Source organism: Apodemus sylvaticus, chromosome 5 (assembly GCF_947179515.1).
Source record: "Apodemus sylvaticus chromosome 5, mApoSyl1.1, whole genome shotgun sequence".
Lineage (NCBI taxonomy): Eukaryota > Metazoa > Chordata > Mammalia > Rodentia > Muridae > Apodemus > Apodemus sylvaticus.
Window position 1 is genome coordinate 129,820,548 of NC_067476.1, and position 22,156 is coordinate 129,842,703.

A 22,156-nucleotide genomic window follows, 5' to 3' on the forward strand; every position below is an offset into this window, starting at 1 on the left:
ATGTATCTTGGGGGCACAGACAACAGATGTTGAATCGGACTTAAGGCATGCTCAGAAGGAGGGAATTCATGCCCGATACTACTGTAAACATAGCCAGCTACCCATAGCTGGTAAAGTCGTGGACCCTAAAGGAGACCTAACCCCTCTTTCCTAAACCTATATAATTTCAAACTACATTTTAAATACTTATCCTAATACCCACAGAGAAGTATAACTCTCACTCTTCATCAAAGAAACTTCTTTATTCCATTCAAGAAGCCACAACCAGTCAAAATGCAGAGAACAACTTACTGTAGAGTGCTCAACCACACTTGGTGCTCCTACAACACAGCCCATACACCTATGGCTCGGGGGATATCGTTGAAGAGGAGGCAGAAAGCCTGTAAGCGCCAGAGGATCCAGATGTCTGCTATGAGATAGTGTCTTCTATATGTGACAGGAAAGAAATCTCCAAAGAGATTGTACAAATGAGACCTATACAATGTCAAGAGCAGTTGTTGATATGTTAATATGGTTGGGGAAAATCTCACAGTTCCTACCCCTAGTTATAGGGTACAGGCAGAATTATAGGCAATTAATCACTGCTAAGAAAGGGAAAATGAATCCTCTCCAGGGACAAGTATCCAACCCCAAGGAGTCTGTTCTAAACAAATACACAAATACACATATTAGGAACACTAAACAGACTCTACACACACACACACACACACACACACACACACACACACACACACACACACACACATTAAAGATGTTATGAATTTGAGAAGCAATGGGGACCTTCTTCCAAAGTGTCCAAACTGTGGGGTGTCTTCAGCAATAAGGACTTACCTTCAAGTTCTTGGTGGTAATCAAGAGTAAACAGCCTATGTTATCTTGGGAGTATCTTCAACTCCCCTGACCACCAACTAGAAGGGAGATCGCCCATGTTTGTCACTGGGGTTTTTGTTAGTATCTGCTTCATAGGAGAATATTACTTCCCCAAGGGACATAGAAGGTGTTACAGAGGGAGAGGGGTGAAAATGATATAAATGTAGTACTCATGCATCTCAAAAAATTCATTTTAATTTCTTTAAAAAGAAGCATTTTTAAAAAGATCTGCATAATGATACATGGTTAATTATATCTAATGTACTTTGGATGGGATCTAGAACAAAAATGCATGAGGTTAAAACTAAAGACATTCAAGTAAACAACACACTTCACTTAATTAGCATGTCAACATTAGCTCCCCAGCTGTAGAAAGTAAGAATACTGCATTATGATTTAGTGATAGTGGGATCTGCGTATAGTGGGTATTGTACAGCAATTTTCTCCAAGTTGATACAGCCCAACCTACAGATTGTTAAGAATCAGGATGTTCTAAAGGGAGGCTCATTATGATTCTGGAACTAAACAATGTAGAAGTGTCACAAGTCCCTTAGACTGGCCAGACACACTAGGCTCCTCCATCCCCACACTTATATAATCAACAAGAATGGCTGAGAGACACTCTCAAACAAGGCAAGCTCTCTGGAAGTCAGACTAACCAAGTTGTCTGGAAGACAGACCAGCTGAACTACCTGAAAGAGGCAGAGAGAGACTCATCACCTGGAAAAGACACACTTTATCCTGTTAAGAAGCTACAAATACATTAAACTCAGGGACTCCAGCTTTCATGAGTTGTCACCTGTTTTTGGGTGTATTTGGTATATTTTTGTGCCTAAAATTTTATCTGTAAATTTTTTCTTTACAATCTTTAATTTTAACATGTTTTTGCTATTGTTTAAGTTTTTAAAATGTTTTCCTTAACATATTAATTATATTTTTGTTATATAGATAGATATAGATATAGAGATAGATAGAGATAGAGATAGAGAGAGAGATAGAGAGAGAGATAGAGAGAGAGAGATCTCATGACATTTTCATGTATGTACACTTTAAAAGACAATTGATTTTTACTTTTCATATTCCTTTCCTGCACTGATGCTGTATTTATGTTAACCTGTACTTAGAGCCTCTAGAACTGCACAGTCTTAGCTACTGTTCTATTGCTGTAAAAAGACACCATAACCAAAGCGACTCTTATAAAGGAAAGCATTTAATTGGAGGCTTCCTTGCAGTTTCAGAGGCTTGGTCCATATGATGACAGGGAGCATGGTAGCACACAGGGCACTGGAGCAGTATCTGAGAGTTATGTCTTGAGGCAGAGAGAGAGAGAGAGAGAGGGAGAGAGAGAGAGAGAGAGAGAGAGAGAGAGAGAGAGAGAGAGAGAGAGAGAGAGAGAAACAGGATTCTCAGTTGTCTCACAACTAGATGGTGTGTTTATTGTTTGGGTTTTTGTTTGTTTGGTTTTGTTGTTCTTCTTTTCTTTTGAGACAGTCTTGCCATGTAACCTAGTTTGGGCTCAAAGAAACAAATTTCCTGCCTCAGATACTATATTCAAGCCAACAATACCTCTAGGAATCAGATAGTATAGTATTTTATTGCCAAACATCCCTGATTTTGAGATAGGGTCTCACTATGAGGTCCTAGATGATCTTTAACTCACTAGTAGACTGGGCTGGCCTTGGATCACAGAGTTTACTTCCCAAGTGCATGGATTAAAGGTATGTATCACCGTGACCACCGTGACCACCGTGACCACCGTGACCAGCTTCCTTTTCTTCCTTTGTTTCTTTATTCTCGCTCCTCCTCATCATCATCAGATGTCAGATATATGATGTTATAGCTCGAACTGGAAATGCCCCTAAAGTCTCATATGCTCAGTCCCCAGCATAGCACTGTTGGAAAGACGTGAAGCCTTTATGAGACAGAGCCTAAAGGAAAGAGGTTAGGTACCAGGGGCCATGCTCTTGGAGGGATAATGGGATCCTGCCTGCTTATCTTCTTTTTTTTCTGGCCACACTGTGAGCAGCTTTCTCTACCATGAGCCATCGCCATGTCAGCTGCCACTGGACTCTCATACAGCAACATACTTTCTTACACAGACATCCCCGTTTCCCAGAATGAACAGCAGCTCTTTCCTTCCCTTCCCATAATCTGCCAGGCTCCAGGGACAAAGTGGTATTTGTGAAGGAGCATGCTGTACCGAGGAGGAAAGGCCTTGTCCACATGCCCACAGCTCCTGGGGTTCAGATGTGGTGCAATAAACTATCTGGCTATGGAAATCCTGTCCCTGGGCACAATTGCAAATATTTACTAATCAGAATTGAGTGTGTTGTGTTAAGAGAGTATTACAGACAGCATGCCTGGGTGCAAATCCTGCCTTTACCTCTAACCTCTGGGTCTCAGATTCCTTGTCTGTTTAATTACATTACTTACCCCTAAGACTGGTATAAAGAATAAGTGACCTGGTGGAAAATCCAAATAAGGCACATTCAGAAATCACTCAATAAATGTAATTGGTAAATCCCCATGTCTTCCCAAATGAAAGAGAAGTGTGGATGTACTTGGGCAGAGCAGACTCGGGGTATCCTTGTGGGATAATCATTATGAGGGCTACGGGATGTGGTTAGGGCAAGATTTTTTTCAACCTCTCCACTGTGTACATTTGGGGTCAGCTCTTGATAGCTGTGCTGTGCTCCATAGATCCCTTGTCAAGTTCCTTTATCTTTGAGTACAGATGTCAACCCCAATTCCTTATCCCCAAACCAGAAACTTCCAAAGTCTCAAAGCATTGTTCAATATCCCTAGGGGTGTGGGGAAGAAAGTCTCTGCCTGCTGAGAATGACTGGTCTAGAGGGAACTGCAGAAGTCACTGTTGCAGGACAAATGAGGAAACCCCAGTGCTGTCATGAGCTAGTGGCATGCTCACTCCTGGGGAATAACGTAAGCAAGGCAGAAAGAACACTGCGGGATTGGATGTGTCTGCCTTCATTTATTTCCAGTAGTGCAAGACAAATAGATTTACTTGGGTAGATTTCTCTATTGTGCAAAACCAAATTTAAAAAGAGAAGGAACAAAAATATTTCCAAGAAAAGAAAAACATTTTAAAGAGTGATATGAATTCACAGCATATGGCTGAGCTTATTAAGGTTGATGAAGCTGTCACCTCTAGGCTCTCTGAGTCCTTGACCCTGGGGTGGCATTCAGTGAGGTCATGAGGGCTAATGTCACCTGTGGTTCTCCCTATACTCTCTGTCCCCATGCTAAGAACACACCAAACATGAACTTTGTTCTCTCCAGACTGTGTCCCTTACTTACTTTCTAGTTTTCACAGGGATCTCTAAGGAATCAGCCTTCTTAGGTTTTTTTTTTTTTAATATGTATATAAGTTTTCTGCCTGCATGTCTGTCTGGGCACCACATGTATACCTAGTACATGTGCAGGTCAGAAGAGTGCATTTGATCCTCTGTAATTGAAGTTATGAACGATTACGAGTCACTACATGGGTGCTGGGAATTGAACCCTTGCCTTCTGTAAGAGTAGCAAGTGCTAAGGATGGAGTCACCTCTCCGAGCCCACATTTAGGGAATTTTAGAGCATTAGAAACTGCAGAAATAGCCCGAAGATTGACACTCTTTCAAGCTGTCTAAGATAGGCCATTGACTCTGTCTTTTAGGAACATTTAACAGAGAGGGTTTTGTTGTTGTTTCATTGGATTTATTTAGTTACTTATTTCTGCAGCCATCGGGTTTTGTTATCAGGGGTTCTTGCTAAAATAAGATTTCATTACAACAGGAAAAGAACTAAGATTCTGCATTTCCAATAAGCTCCAACACCACTGGTCCATGGACCACATGAAGTCATGGGTCAGTGAACCAAGAGCAAGTCTTCTTGATTGGTATCTAAAACTGGGGATTTATGTAACAATTTATGTAGAAGCCAGAAAACAGCATTTGACTGCTGGAAAAAAAACATAGCCAGGGTAAGTTTTTCTCGTGTGTGTGTGTGTGTGTGTGTGTGTGTGTGTGTGTGTGTGTTGATACACCCATACATGAAGGGCCAAAGTTTTATGGAGATGTCTTCCTTAATAGATAGTGTCTCAAAGTTATTAGTTTCTATATTATTATTTATTATTATTACTATGTGGGTGTATATGATGACAGAACATGTAGATACTACAGCACACATGTGGAGATCAGTGGACAACTTTGTAAGGTGAGCTCCTTCCTTCTACTTTACAGATCCCAGGGTCAATTTTTGGATCATCTGGCCTTCATGGTAAGTGATTTGTCCACCCTACCCCCATCTCCAGGCTATCTCTCTGGTCGACCCCTTTATCTTTGATCCAAGGTCTCCAGGATCTTGAATCTGGAGCTAGATCACCAGTTAGACTGGCTAACAAACTACAGAATCTCCCTGTCTCTGCCTTGCTAACCCTGGAGTTACAGCTGCACACTGCTGTGCCTGGCTTTTTATATAGGTGTTTGTGATCTGAACTAATGTCAGATTGAACTATCTTTCTGATCTCAGAGTGACTTTCTCTTGTCCACAACAGACAGAGATCTCCTCTTTCTTTCCTCCAGGATATACTGAGGCAGGATGTCATGTAGCAAATAATGTAGGAGTTTCATCTGGCCAATGGATCTATTTTCCTATGCTCTCCTGCATTTCAAAGTGCACAGTAGCACAGAAACTGTTCAGGAGAGATGAGGCGCAAAAACAGAGAAGTGGCCACGAAGGGGGAAAAGGCAAGAGCATGCCTTCCCTAGCTTTGGGCTGAACTCCTTAGTCTACTCCAGCCATCACTTTGTGTGTAATAGTTGGGACTGTTTAAAATATCCTTGTGAATGGCAGAGAGTGTAACAAAGATGAAGAACATAAGACAGTCTATAAACTGTGGTGTTTTTCCTAAGGATTTTGCAAATCCTCACAACAGTCATAAGGACAACCTGAACCCTGCAGATCCTTTATGAATGTGGAGATTGTGCCTATGTGTGCAGTACAACGAGGTCATTGTGTGCCTTGAGCATGGATGTTGAAAATGAAATATTAACTGTTGGTTTAGAATAAGGAATGTACTTTGAGTCTACCTAAACCACCCATTCCCCTTCAGAGTGTGCTCCAGAGGAGTCAGACTGTACATAGAGACAAAGGTGAAGGACTCAATGGTCAAAGTGACCCAGGGTGCTTAAAGAACTGATATCTGTGGCCTAGAGACACAATCACATGCGAAATACCATTTTTCTGAAAACTTGGACTGGTTTTTAACAGCACCCTTAAAATCTCTGAACTCTGGGGGGACAGAGTTTGGCAGGAGACTACTGTTGGCTAGCTCAGGTTACACTCACACACCAGCTGCCCCATGAAGACTCAGCCTCTTATCTGCTATTAACTCTACAGGATTCAACAGTCGGCTTCTACTGTGTTATCTGTGTCCTCAACTCTGGATCATTTCCACGTAGACCTAATCATGTTCCCTAAAGAGACAGAACAAAAAAGGAAACACATAAAGATAAACAAGAGGATATTTCATAGGAGAATTGCCTTGTATGACTATGGAATCACACAATGGGCCATTTGTAAGTTGGAGATGGGAGTTAAGTCGTCCAACCCAGACCAGGTCCAAAAAGCCACAAAATGGGAAAGATAAAGATGGAACTTCCTGTTCAAGGTCCAAAGCCTAAGATTCCAGAGCTCATTGGCGTAGGGAGTCCTGGAGCCCAGATAGATGTAGCAGAGCCTGACATTCTGATAGTCAAGTACAGGGGAAGTACAGTCAAGTACAGCTCCAGCTATCTACGCAGACTTACAGTAGATTACACAGTGCCTGACTGGTTGAGGGAAAGCTTGCCTTACAGTGCCCACCAATTTCCCTGCCAGGCCCTCACTGCCACACCCAGAAGCAAGGCTTTGCTTATTCTCCAGTTATTATTTAATCTAGCTGAGTTGGCACCTGGAATCAATATTCCATGGTACTTCTAATGTGATTTGTCTAGTAAGAGGACCTGGATTCCCTCTCATGAGCTGCTGAGCTTAGAGAGGTTGTAGATCCTTGGGACTGATTAGATTTGTGTTCTGTGTATATGAATAGCAGACCCAGAGGAAGTCAATATCAGTTGGGAGGTAAAGAGAGGAGAGAGAGAGAGAGAGAGAGAGAGAGAGAGAGAGAGAGAGAGAGAGAGAGCACTCAATATGGGATGGTGGTAAAGAGGCTACCATTTGGACAAGGGGTACAAGATCTTCCTGGAAACAGTGCTTAAGTTGTCCCATTCTAGAGGACATTTTGGGACTTGGGAAGATGTCATATCTTTGTCTTCTTGACCCATCTCTGAAGACTTCACTGCAAAGAATCGGCTAGTTTCTGTGTCTGGGTTTAGCTTAGTCAATAAGATGTCTATTAACCTCTTTTACGTCACCACAGTGGGTGATATCCACCATATCCAGGATGTCTGTGACAATCTCAAGCTATACAAGCAATACCACAAATTCGGTTCATGTTTTCTCTTGAGACATAATCATGGAAAGCCACGTCTGAGAAGCTGAGGGAGGCTGAATTCTGCATGCAAAGGTTCCTCGTTTTAATAGGCTTACAGATCTGCATGATTTTCTGACTATTGGATTTTCATCATCTCATGGGCTTAGTGGGATCATTGTTTGGTTTGGATTGTCTCCTCTCTTGTCCATAGCAACACTTTCATTCCATAGCACAGATATATGCCAATCTGAGAAGCCCTCATGTTTTAGGTAGAGACACTTCAGCAGCATCAGCCTCTCTACCAAGGCTGAATGACTCAGCCATTTGTTCAGGAAGCAACACTGAGTGTGACTGTGTGGTCAACATACAGAACCTCAACACAAGGCCAACAGCCTCTTGCCCTGTTCCTGCATCAAATATCCTGTTTCTTTGGTCCCACAGAGCATCAAGCTAGACAACACAAGATTTTATCTTGCTCTAACATGGTCCCTGTGGTGGTTTGAATAAGTCCTTCATAAGCTCATGTATAAACACTTGGTTCCCAGTTTGTGGCACTGTGTGTGTAGGAGGGTTTAGGAAGCGTGGTCTTTCTGCAGGAAGATGGTTGCTGGAGGCAGGCTTTGAAAGTTAAAAGAGCTAGAGCATTTCCAGTTGCTCTTCCTACTTCCTGCTTGCCAGTTGAAGAGATGGTGCTTGCTGTTTGCTATCAACTCACCTCTCTTGTTGACTTTCTTTTCTACAGGAAGTTATTGATTTTCCTTCTTTATCCTTCCACTAAATAATAGGTAAAATATTAGACGATCTGTAGCCCCTAGTATTTTTGGGTAAGCACTAACCAGTTATTTATACCTCTTTCCACTTTGAACTATCCCAGAGATGACTCCATAGTGGTGAATGTTAACATTTGTATTTATCAGTGTTCCCCAGAGAAAAATAATCAGTGTGATGTGGATACATTGATGATGGTGATTGACAGACAGATGACATGTTATAAATAAATGATTGATAGATAGGCAAATGGTAGATGATAGATATAGTTTATTCCAATGGATTGTCTCGTGCATTTATGGAATCTGGTAAGTCCCAAAATCTTCAAGGAAAGCAGGCAAGCAAGAGACTCAGGGGGCCAACAGTTTATAGTTCCAGTTGAAAGGTTGATGTATTCATTTGAGTTAAGATGCAAGAGAATCCAGTGATTCAATCCCAGGGAAAGGTTGGGAAGGAGGAGTTCAACCTGGCTTTGGGAAAAGTCAAGTTTTGAGCTTTCTGCAAACCTTCAACCAATTAGATGAGGCCCAGCTACATTAGAGAAGTTGATTTGCTTTTCTCAGCTCATTCCAATGCTATTATTCCCACCCAACAACACTCTCACAGAAACAATGTAAACAATGTAATTATTCTGAACCAAAAATCAGGGTATCCATAATCTTTGAAAGGTAACTAATTTGCGTCTCCTTGATGTCACATGCCTTCAATCACAGCCCTTGGGAGGCAGAGGCAGGCAGATCTCTGTGAGTTGGAAACCAGCCTGGTCTACAAAGTAAGTTCCAGGACATCCAGGGCTATGCAAAGAAATACTGTCTAGAAACAAAAATAAAAATAAAATAAAGACAAAAGTTAACCATTATAATGTTCTTTGTTCTTTTAAGTGACTCCATCGTGTTGGTGTGCTGGTTCAATACAGTGGCCTCCTGTTGGCAGGTGTTTCACCTCTTTATAATCTTTCACTATCATAAGCCATGCTGTAATAAATAACTGTCTGTATGCACATTTCACAAATTTGCCATACTACTCGAGAATGGCTTCTGAGACATGAGACAATGATCTAAAAGGGTAAATGCACACGTGAGTGCCTCTCCTTAGGGTCTATGGAGTTAAAAACAAAACAAAAAAACTTAGATTTAGGTTTGTTTATTTTTAATGTGTATGAGTGATGTGTGTGTGTGTGTGTGTGTGTGTGTGTACATGTACCTTTGTATGCCTGATACCTTTGGGGTCCGAAGAGAAGTTCTGATTCCCTGGAACTGGAATTACTGATAGTTGTGAGCCACTATGTGGGTTTTGGGAACAGAAACTGAGTCCTCTGCAAGAGCAAGAAATGCTTTTAACTGTTGGTCCACATCTCTAGCCCTAGGGCTATTCCATTTTGTACTTTCAGCAATGTCTGAAAGTACCAGTTCTATTGGGAAACAAATGTTCAGTATTGCTCAAAGAAAATGTCATTGTACTTGTCTATGCTGCCAGGGAGAGGAAGTGGGAGGACTGTGCAAATACTAGAGCAGAAATCTATCTTCTGGTATGGTTTAGCTCACTGCACTAAACCTCGAAGCTCTGGAAACGACCTTGCATAGAGAAACTGGCAAAGAGAAAAAAAGAAGAGACCCAGTAAGAGGCCTTACATAGACCCCTGATGAACATTTGCTTAAAGTGTGGTTTCAGCCTTGTAAGTGTGTATTCAGGGTCAATATGGGGGCAGCTAAACAGAATAACACAGCACAGCATCAACTGTTGTATTTTATGTCTATAGATTGTGTCTGACTTCAGAACTCAGTAAAAAAGCTGTGGAACTGCAGAATCATCAAGTGAGCCTCGCAGTGATAAGATTTGGACTGGACTCCCATAATCATGCATCCTAGATTCTGGGCTGAGGCAAGAGCACACGGCTATGCATGGTTTCCATGTCTAGTCAGCATCACACCTCCCTGAGACACCTGGACAGCTAGGCAGAGTACTTCCACCTTGTTCTGGACAAAGGAGTTTACCACCATAAGGTTTTTAAAGGCTCATTGATTCTACTTGGGTTTCTAAAGATAAGTAAACCTACCACTGCCCATATGACTAGTGTGACCTGGTCCTCAAGGAAGCTCATATCTAGCTTTGGAATCATCTAGAGAAAAGCATCTTTTAGCTTGGGATAGACTTAATTCTCTAAGTAGACACTGATTCAAAATTTCCATACAGATAGATCTTAGAAACAGCCATCTGGCTAGAAGAAGGATTAAAGAACTTCTATTGGAGCCTTCTCAGTGAGTCAAATGGCCCAATATCACTTGAGTTGTATGTTACGTTGGGGTGGCTTTGGAGAAGCACAAGTAGATATTACTAGGAAACTAAAGGATGCCACCCACTGGCACCATCCTTCCTCATGACCCAGACATCCTATAGATAAAAGAATCAGGCAAAAATGAGGCTAGAACAAAGCCAGCGCAGGGAACCTTGACTTCATCTGGTTTGTTTTTGTAGGCCAATTGGGCAGTCTCCATTCGAAAGAATAACAACTGCTGCTGGATGTAGAGGAAGAGCCGCTGTTTTTACTGTTGTCATTTCTATAAAATCCCCAAAGCAGACCCTGCTATCCAGACCCAAGCCTGCATCCCCAGATGGTTGTGGCTATAGAAATGCCTCCATCTGTCTAGCTGTGAAACCGTGTTTATCACATCATTGGTCCATCTGCAGAGATTGTGGAATTTATGACTCTCAATAGTTCCCTGAATGGAAACAGATGTTTTATCAGAAATTCATTGTCAAAGAGAAACATTTAATACTGGCAATTAGCAAAGGGAAAAGAGGTCAGAGTACCCAATTTAAATGGAGATTCTTCCCCACAGGATGCGTGTGACATTAAGTCACACTAACATAAAGTGAGCTGAAACCTTCTCTGCTTTGCTTTTCTATGTGGATCCAGGAGAGCTCTGGCTATGATTTGGAGAAAGAAGACCTTTGTCAAGAACATTAACACACACATGCGCACACACATACACACACACACACACACACACATGCATGCGCTCAACACGAAGCGCACAACAGTGAAGAGATGAACCAAACACCTGAACATCTACTTGGGGAACAGCTGTTGGTATTATGGGGTATTACAGTCAATAACCACTAGATTTCTCCCAAGTATGGGGTTGCATCATTTGGGTGGACTTGGCTGCCAGAGAATATGGTAGCAAGAAACTCAATATTATTTGGAAGGCAAACTTTTTTGGATTTATTTATTTTTATGTTATATGTATGGGTGTTTTGCCTGCATATATATCTATGCACTATGTGCATGCAGTGCCCTCAGAGGATGAAAGAGGGTATTTGATCTCCCAGAACTGGAGTTAGAGATGGTTGTGAGCCACCACGTGGGTTCTGTGAATTCGACCCAGGTCCTCTGAAAGAACAGTTAGTGCTCTTAATCGCTGAGCCATGTCTCTAGTCCGTGGAAGGTAAATTCTTGATGGAGCGACAAAAACAAGGGAAATGAGGATCTTCCTGCTGAGGTCAAGTTCATGCAGTGCACTGTGGAGGAGAGAAAACTGCCATGTGATTCCTGAAAAAAAAAAAAAAGACTTGTTTGTAACACCACTAATCTATGAGGTCCCCTGGAATTATGTGGCTATGTGACAATTTCCTTCCTCTGAAAGAAATGCGGAGTTTGGTATGGAGTGTTATCTTTAAAAAGAAAAAAAAGGACTATTCTTCCTGACTATTCTGTGAAGAGCTGTCCTGTGCCTGCACTGATGGCAGCGCCTGTCTGGCAGTGGAATCCAGCTTTTAAAGAAGAGAACAAGGAATTTTGTTTGTTGGGGTTGAGGTGTTGTCACCCCCATTAGGTCTCACTGTGTAGCCCAGGGAGGTTCAAACTCACAATCTTTTACCTCAACTTCATAAGAGCTGGCAATGTAGCCCTATACCAATACATCTGTGTAAAACCAGGATTTACTTAGTTTGCTTGTTTTGTGTGTGTGTGTGGTGCATGCGTATATATGTGAAATAGGGTCTCTCAATAGAATCCAGAGTTTTCACAAGTCACCATTTGCAGCTAGCCAGCTTTCTCTGGGGGGGGGTCCCCTGTCTCTGCTTGCAGGATGCTGGGATTACAGGGAGGCCCCCATGCCACTTGGTATTTATGTGAATCTCTGAGGACCTGAATTCCAGTCCTCATGTTCGCTGTGCAGAGGCTTTATTTGCGCCATCTCTCTACTATCCCTCCACCAAATTAGTATATCTTCATAGGGCTTAAGCAGGCAAGTCACACTGCTGTGCAGGACCAAGTCCGGGGCAAGGGTGAGGGGTTTAGTCATTTCCCCTTCTCTAAGTAAACAGGGGACCCCTGATCCTGTGCAGAAGTCTGCGAGGGCTCCACAGCCTGCAAAGAGGTCATTTCTTTTCTTTTCTTTTCTTTTCTTTTTTTCTTTTTTTTTTTTTGGTTTTTTGAGACAGGATTTCTCTGTGTAGCCCTGGCTGTCCTGGAACTCACTCTGTAGACCAGGCTGGAAAGTGGTCATTTCAAGTTATTCCCTTTCTTAGTGCCAACTTTTTTTTTCTTTAATATTGATTACTATAAACAAATCTTGACACTTATGTATCCTTTCATAATTCTTGCAATTCTGACATAAACCCTAAACTTGTGAATATTCATATCGTAGACTGTCAAGCTAGGAAGTCAAAGCTGCTTACAGAACAATTCCAACTTCAAATACTCTATCCCTTTGTCTCTGGAAGTCATTAAAAGGATCTCAAAACTACCAATATTTTAAATCCAGCTTCATAATGGTTATAAGTCCCAAGAGTGTCAAAATGACTTTATTTAGAAATCACTTTAGATCAACAATGAGTCCACGAGAGGCCTGAGATTGGACAGGGAAAATGGAGATGGAAGATATAGGTAGAGGAGAAATATATCGAATAAAAAAAAAAAAACTTAACCACCTGGCTATCACCTTTCCTGTCACTACAAACTGATTTTGTGACAGAAGCAAAACCCTTCATTTTTATTATTTTTCTTTTATTTTATTTTCTTTCTTTCTTTCTTTCTTTCTTTCTTTCTTTCTTTCTTTCTTTCTTTCTTTCTTTCTTTCTCTCTTTCAGTTGTTTTAACCTTGGATTTGGCAGGTGAGTACTTCCTTATGTGCAGGACCTTTATGAAATACATGGCAGACTGGAAATGTCTGACAATTCTTCTAATCAGAGAATGGGTTCAGCTGCAGTAGGGCTTCCACTTTCTGGGCTCTTTAGCCCCAGGGTTACCCTGTGCAGCCCTGACCAGCACTAGCACCAGGAGCAAACTTCTTGGCTGATTCAAGTTTCTTCTTTGTGTGCAGCCCTAGCTTTTTTTTAACTGTCAGCTTCTACGGTGGGAAAAATGTACATTTGAAGTATTGCCACTTTGAGGGGTTGCCTTCCTGCTCAATTCCTTAATTCCATACCTTCTGAAATAATTTTCTCCTCTGTTCTTTGCATTTATGTTTTTTTTTTGTTGTTGTTGTTATTTTTGTTTGTTTTTGCTTGTGATAGAGTCTCGTTATAAAGCCCAGGTCTTCTTCAGACTCAAGATTCTCCAGAGATCAATTGTGGGGTGCCTTCCTCTACTGCTTTCTGCCTTAATTTTATTTATTGATTGATTTATTGATTGATTGATTGATTGACAGGACCTCTCTTTGAACCCCGAGCTCATCAATTGGGCAGACTGGTAAGATTGGCTGGCCAGCAGGCCCCAGTGATCCTCCAACTCTGCCTCCTTTGTGCCGGAAGTACAGCAAACACTGCCACACACATCTTAAACTGGATGCTGAGGAGCCTAACTTAATTCCTTGTGCTTGTTGTAGAAAGTGCAATACCCACTGGGCTGCCTCCTTAGCCCATGTGTCCTCTAATTGAATAAGAAGGATTGTAAAACTTCTTTTTTTTTTTTAAAGATTTCTTTTTTCTTTTTTTTTTAAACCATTTTTTTAGATTTATTTATTTTTTATATGTAAGTACACTGTAGCTGTCCTCAGACACACCAAAAGAGGGCATCAGATCTCATTACGGATGGTTGTGAGCCACCATGTGGTTGCTGGGATTTGAACTCAGGACCTTTGGAAGAGCAGTCGGTGCTCTTACCCACTGAGCCACCTCTCCAGCCCGTAAAACTTCTTAAATTTGAATAGTAGACAAACTGACTTGCTGCCTTCTATTTAAAGCTAAACTTCATGTCATGGCATCAATGATCATTAGACTTCTTTATGCCTTGTTCCAATATGGACACATCAGGGGAAAAATCTCCCCTTTTCTTCTTTTTGTTATTACTTTTGTCTGTTTAATTAGTATATGGCGGACAGGAAGTGGAGCCTGGCTTGTTGGGACTGCCATGATCCAGGCTCTGACCCCAACAAAACAGTGAGGGAATCACTGGCAAGTTCCGAGTAGAGGAGGAAGGGAGCAGAGCAGCTGGAGGGGAATGAGCAGTTATACCGTGACCTAAAAACCAATATGCATTTCTCAAAATGAAGAACTGAGACTTCTCAGCAGACCTGCCCACCGTCCACTCTTCCTTTCTATCTTAGAACATTGTTCCTTTCTCCCTCGGGTAAAAGATAGCTACTCTGGTTCTAACTCTCTGTGTATCTCTGTATCTCTGTTTCTCTGTTTCTCCGTATCTCTCTCTCTGTCTCTGACTCTCTCTCTCCCTCTCTCTCCCTCTCTCTCTCTCAGTTTGACCACACAACTCCACTATCCTTGAACCCATTGTGTAGACTAGGCTAGCCTGTGATGGCTAATCCTTGTGAGTATTAACTTGACATACTTGGGAAGAAGAAACCACAACTAATGAATTGCCGCCATTGAATTGACATACAGGTATATATATGGGGCAGTTTCTTGGTTGTTAATCAATATAGGAGGTGCTAGCTCACTGAGAATGATACTATCCCTGGGAAGTTGAGTCTGAGCTGCATAAGAAAGGTTTCTGAGCAAGCCAGGGGAAGCAAGCTAGTATGCAGCATTCCTCCATAGTCTCTGCTGTAGTCCTGCCGTGGCTTCCCTCAATGATGGACTGTACCCCACGAGCTGAATTAAGCTCTTTCCTCCCCAAGTTTTTGTTTTGTTTTGTTTTGTTTTGTTTTTGTCGTATGATGTTTATCATAGCAACAGACAAACTAGAACAGCAGCTTCCTTTGCAGCCACAAGTATTAGGCAGGATTCGTTAGGGAAAAAAAAATCAATAAACTTTCTCTCCTTCTTCTGCTCTGCCTTAGTTAGGGTTGCTATAATTAAACACCATGACTAAAAAGCAAGCTGGGGAGGAAAGGACTTATTTGGCTTATACTTTTCTTTCTTTCTTTCTTTCTTTTTTTTTTTTTTTTTTTTTTTTTGGTTTTTCGAGACAGGGTTTCTCTGTGTAGTCCTGGCTGTCCTGGAACACACTCTATAGACCAGGCTGGCCTCGAACTCAGAAATCTGCCTGCCTCTGCCTCCCAAGTGCTGGGATTACAGGCCACTCTGTAGACCAGGCTGGCCTGGAACTCAGAAATCCACCTGCCTCTGCCTCCCAAGTGCTGGGATTACAGGCATGCGCCACCACTGCCCGGCGGCTTATACTTTTCATATCACTGTTCATCATCAAAGGAAGTCAGAACAGGACATTAAACAGGACAGGGACTGGGAGCAATAGCTATTCAAGAAACCATGGAGGGATGCTTCCCGCTTCCCCTGGCTTGCTCAGCTTGATTTCTTATAGAACTCAGGACTACCAGCACAGGAATGGAACCGCCCACTATGGGCTGGGCCCTCCCCTACCAATCACTCATTAAGAAAATGCTCTACATCTGGATCTTATGGAGGATTTTCTCAATTGGGGGTTCCATCCTTCTAGAGATAATTCTAGCTTGTGTTAAGTTGACCTAAGACTAGCCAGCACCCACCACCCCCTAGTCTCTCGAAACGGAGTTTATTGGCTTGGTTTACACCATACTAGGGTGGATCATCCACCAATGGCCATCTGCTTGCTGGAGAGGAAGAAAACCAGGCAGGAGGCCTTAGAAGCCCCAGTTGGATGCTGGAGGCTTGGAACTCTCTGGTATGAGTCCACATGGCACAGCTGCAGAGGCTGAGTGTGGCAATGTGTGTGACAATGGCAGAAGCCACATATGTCCTCACTCATGAGGAGTGGAAGTTGTATGCCCTAGCTCACTTTCCCTTATTTTATTCTATCGTGTCTCCAACTTATCAGAAAATGCTGCCTAGAAAAGACTTAGGCAGGTCTCCCCACTCTTTCCCCAGCTCCTGAGTGACATCTTTCTCTGGAAACTGTGAGGACTAGGCAACAATATGAATTCAGCAATCTAGATCAGAGATTTGATAACCACATTTCCATTAAATAGTGGTACTTCATCCAAAAAATGTTTCAAAAGACTCACTCCATTTCTCTGTTTCCTATTTACAAAGTGATGAAAAAGAGTTCATAAAGATTTAAGAAGAGGTGTTTCTCACAACCACCTGTAACTCCAGTTCCAGAGGCTCCAGTGCACTCTTCTGGTTTCTGTGGTCACCAGGCACGCATATTGTTTACATACATAGATGCAGACAAACACCCATACACATAAAATAAAAGTAAATAACTCTTTTGTTAAAAAAAAAAAGATTTGAGAATGGGGCTGGGGATATAGCTCAGTGTTAGTGTTTACGTAGCATGCACAAAAGCAACAGTTCAATCCCAGTACACACACACACACACACACACTACTCACTCACACACAATCCCAGTACACACATATACACACACTTACACACAATTCCAGTACACACATATACATCACACACACACACACTCACATACACACACAATCCAAGTATATGCATATATACACTCACATGCACACACAATCCCAGTATACATATACACAGTCCACATTCTCACACACATACTCACACACAATCCCAGTACACACACATACCACACACACACAATCCCAGTAATACACACACTCCACACTTTCACACACACACTCACACACAATCCCAGCACATACATACACACACAATCCCAGTACACATACTCACACACAATCCCAGTGCATACATATATACACTCACACACACACAATCCCAGTATACACACACACACACACACACACACACACACACACACACACGCACACGCACACGCACACGCACACACACGGTGGGGGTAGATTTGGGAATAATGGTAGAAGGAGAAAAGAGCATTTTAATTTGAAAAATGCATTAATTTTTTTAATGTTTTTTCTAACAGAATGAACAGCTGTGAGCACCCTGGGCACCATCCAGAAACTGACAAGAGAACCTAAATTCACACGCTTTCGTGGATGCAAGCCTGTAATTTTCCTGTTAAAATGAAGAGTTACTTCATTGTGTGTTACTGGGGTAATAACTTCTACCCTTGTGTGTTGCCAGCATTCAGCTAATTTATTGTATTTTTGTATGCCCAGACTCATTTTCTCAATTTGTCCTAACACAGGAGCAGACAGATAACCAAGGAAGCCATAATCTATTTGCATTTGGCAGTTGCTGATAATCCTCAAAGCTGCCCATCAAGAATTGAAGAAAATGTGGGGCCCTGGGACACTGCCCCGGGCAGGGAATGCCAAGGGGAATAGCTCAGATGCTAAGATGCCTGTGATTGAGCATGTGGCTAAAACAGACTTGTCCAATTTTTTTTCCTAGATAATTGAGCTTCTTTTCTTTTCTTCCTTTTTTCCTTGTGTTTTCTTCTTTTCCTTCTTTCTGAAGTGGTAATATTTTAATCCACTCTAAACTCCCCGGTGGGTATGCAAGCTACTGCCCCAATGTTCTGGATTCCTGAAAGAAAGACTTGTCTACACAACCTTATATTTTAAATACCTTAAGCAGCTCAATGACTGGGCCACTCCCTAACTCCACGAGGCTCACACATAGTTCCCTCCGGTATTCCTAAGTTAATACTTACTAAATCTATATTTTATCTTTTCTGCCCTGGACCCTGCTGGGCAGCCCTCCTGGGGCTGCTTTCCCCCTGCACCTACATGTTACTGTCTGTCCCTCCTGCACCTTTCAGGTGTGGTCTGTTTCCTACCCCCTCGTCCATGGCAGAATCCCCTCTTCCTCCTTCCTCAGTCCCTTCCCAGGAACCCTAAATCCCACCTGTCTCCCTGTCCAGCCATTGCTACCGGTAGCTTTATTGACCAGTCAAAAACCAAGAGGGGACAGGCTTTCTTTAGTCTGTGCAGGACACTGAGAACAGGTTTTTGGATAATATAATTAGCATGAGAACACAAGGTCCTTCCTTCCTCTTTCCTCCCTCCCTCCCTCCCTCCCTCCTTCCTTCCTCCCCATCCCTCCTTCCTCCCTCCCTTCTTTGTCCTTCCTTCCTTCCTCCCCCTCCTTTCCTTCCTCCCTCCCTCCTTCCTTCCTTCTCTCCTCTCCTCTTCTCTCTCTCTCTCTCTCTCTCTCTCGCTCTCTCTCTCTCTCTCTCTCTCAACATGGAAACTAGAAGTGTTTCCCAAGTCTTCCGAAAGAGGAGGAAGAACGTTCGCAAACACAGCATGATAGAAATAATTCCTCCAGGGAGTCTCCATCCTCAGAGCTGGTGCTGTCTGCCAGCCTTTGCTCTTCCATCCTGCTAAGAGAATCTCTTGTTCAGACAAACGTCACTTCTGTAAAGAGCTATTAGTGAACCATACCCCAGCCGAGAGGCTACTGAGACAAGTCTCTGTGTCGACAGAGCCATGGATGTCCCAGTAAACTATCTTTCAGGTGCATGGGAGGGTGTTTCTGGGGAAGATTAGCATTTGAGTCTGTGAACTAGGTCAAGCTGAGGCCCTTCTCAGCAAGAGTGGGCTTCACTCAAACCACTAAGGCCATGAACAGAAGTTAAAAACAGAAGAAGGAGAATTTGCCTCCTGTGGTGGTTTGACCAGGAATGGCCCCATGAGTTCATAGCTTTGAATGCTCCATCACCAGAGAGTGCAGTATTAGGAGGTGTGGCCTTGTTAAGATAGCTGTGTTTTGTTGGAGGGAGTCTGTCATGGGAGTGGGCTTTGGGGTTTCAAAAGCCCAAGCCAATCTGAATGGCTCTCCCTTTCTCTTTCTGCTGCCTATCGATCTGGATGTAGAACTCTCAGCTACCTCTAGCACCATGTCTGCCTGTGTGCCGCCATGCCTTCTGCCATGATCTGAACGTGATCAAGCCCCAGTTAAATGCTTTTTTTGTAAGAGTTGCTGTGGACATGGCATCTCCTCACAGAAATAGAACACTGGCTAAGACACCTCCCCCTCTCAGCCTCAGTGTTGAAGCTAGGATCCCTCCCTCCCTTCTGCCCTCAGATGGCACCCATGCTATCTGCCCCCTGCTTCTGAGACCATCAGACTCAGACTGAGGCACATATCATATTATCTTATGATATTTTCTCATTTTCCCATTATTGTTATGCCTCATCATATTTACCAGCCAACTAATACAACCTTAATCTATACAAACAGACATATTTTATACTACAGATGAGGACACTATAATCTCTCTTTAATGACCCATTTTTAATGTGTCATCTAAGTGCTATGTACACAGCAAATCCTTAGGCCTATCACATCTCTCTCCTGAATTAATAGTACCACACAGCCATTCTAAAAATGTGCTTGTGTCTTGTGCCACTCTCCCAAGTGCCCTCAGGCCACTCAGCAGATAGCATGGACATCCAGTGTAGTGAGTTTGACACTAAATGTATGAGTCCATCTCTGTTTACAGATTGTTACCTGCTGAGAGCCAGGTGACCACTGGGGACTATGAGGAGTCCCCTGGACCACTGATCATTCTACTCACTCTTCTTCTATCATAAGTAAAACTTGCTGGTGTGTACCTTTGGCTACCCCGCCTTAAGCCCTGGGTGGACTGTGCTATCAGCCCCTGCCCAGAGAATATTGGATCCGAGGATGAAAAACACAGATACACATGTTACTCAATTTTAACTTTTTACTGGCTCCATGGCAGGGTGCCTCCACTCTACCACGGCTACCGTGCTCTTCCCAATACTCTTAGCAGCTCATCACCTCTCAGCCTACCTAGCTTCAGTTGCTCAGTTACCTTTAGTCCCCGCTCAATACCTCATCCTCTGCTTGGAGACGTAACCTGTGGCTGGTTGGTTTGCCTACCTCCAAAGCATGGCAGAAAAAACCTCCCTCCTCTCCTTGCATCTGCTAGCTTGCCTGCAGGGACCCGGATGTCCCACCTATTCCTTCCACCCAGCAATTAGCCCATGGAATCTTTACTGATAGATCAATAACCAATTGGGGAACAGGACCTTAACATCAGAACCACTCCTACAAAAACTAAGCAAGTTATTTCTAATGAAATTCACTCCTGTGCTCCACTTAATCATATGTAAGTCTCTTTTCACCTAACAGCAAATGCCCTGCCATTTAGACATCCTAAAATCCAACTGAAAGCTAATAGATCAAAAAGAAACAAGCCCATAAAAGTAAAGGGACCTTTACCCTAGGGGTCCCTGGTGAGTAGATAAAAGAATCTGATACATGACTGATAGAACAGGAGGAAACTATGGAATTAGCTAGGAGTGGGCTGTCAAAAGTAAGAGTGAAGGAATGGTGTGTAAGAACCGCCCAGGGGTCATATCGTGCACATGCAGAATCCCAGTCGAGTCCTAGGGAGTTAATATGCAGAATCTCAGTCAAGTCCTAGGGAGTTAGTATAAAGAAGCTTCCTTTACAGACAAGGATTTTGGCACTGTAGAGATTGTATGCCCCTAGTGTCTAATATCCACCCTTGTGTAGCATTTGGCATTCTTGAAATTCAATTTAAAATACCATGAGAAAGGTTTATCTGTTACATACAACACTAGATTTATTCAAGTGGTCATCTTGGGAAGAACAAATATGTCTAGTGAGCACATCCCCAAGTCCATCTTCAGGGTCTTGACGTGAGGTTAGGAGGTATGTATAACTCAGCAGTCCTTGACATGGTCTGGTCCCACCATCATTATCCATATGAACTAAGCATTAAAGAAACTTCGCAGAGAGTACCAAACATATGCCAATGTTGCATTAAGAAACAACAACAAAAGTCTTCCTCTTGGATTAATTTGACCAAGTGGAATCAAAGTTTGATTTCTCAACTTCTATCCCTGTGTCTTCTGTTCATCTATAGTTTGTGGTCAGTGGCTTATCTGTTGTGTATGTGTGTGATCTGTCCCTATTGCCTGTCTATTGTACCTGTGTTTCGTGCCTGCATGTTGTGAACTGTGTTTTCCTTTGTTGCCAAAGTCCACTGGTTGGTTACATTTATTTGGTTCAAGCTTGATTTCAACCTATTCGTGGCTTTCAGCATATGATTACAGATCTCATATACATACATTATTCTGGACCAAGTGTACAGAAAAGCAAATAATTTTACATTAAAACATAGTATGATTAGTTGCATTGCTTTCTTAATGGGTTAAACTTAAACAGGGTAAATACACAGTGGAACAGCAGGTTAAATGCATAGTCTTAGACTAACTGGAAAAAGTTCAGTATTTGAAGATGAGGGATATTTTCAGAAAAAAAAATCACCATTTTTGGTCATAGTGGTCACCAAGTTGGTCATTAAGGTGGTCTGTTGTAATGTTCACTGTGATAATCAGTCATAGTCACTGTGAGGAAGTATTCATTATGATGGTTAGCAATAAAGGTGACAATGATGATCAACTTTGTGGTAACTGTGATGGTCAGCTAGAGCAGAATCATTATTTTGGATATTAAGGCAGTCAGTTGTAGTGTTCACTGTGGAGGTCAGCAATTGTGGTCACTATGTTGGTAACTGTGATGGCCACTGAGGTGATCATTTGTGGGTCACTGTGATGATCACTTGTAGTTTTCACAGTAATGGTCAGCTATAGTGGTTGCTATGATGGTCAGTGAGGTGGTCAGTTGTAGTGATTATTGTGATGGTCAGTCATAGTGATCACTTTGGTGGTCATTTTTAATGTAGTGTCCACTGTGATGATCAGCCAAGTGGTTACTGTCATGGTCAATTTGGTGGTTAGCTATAGGATA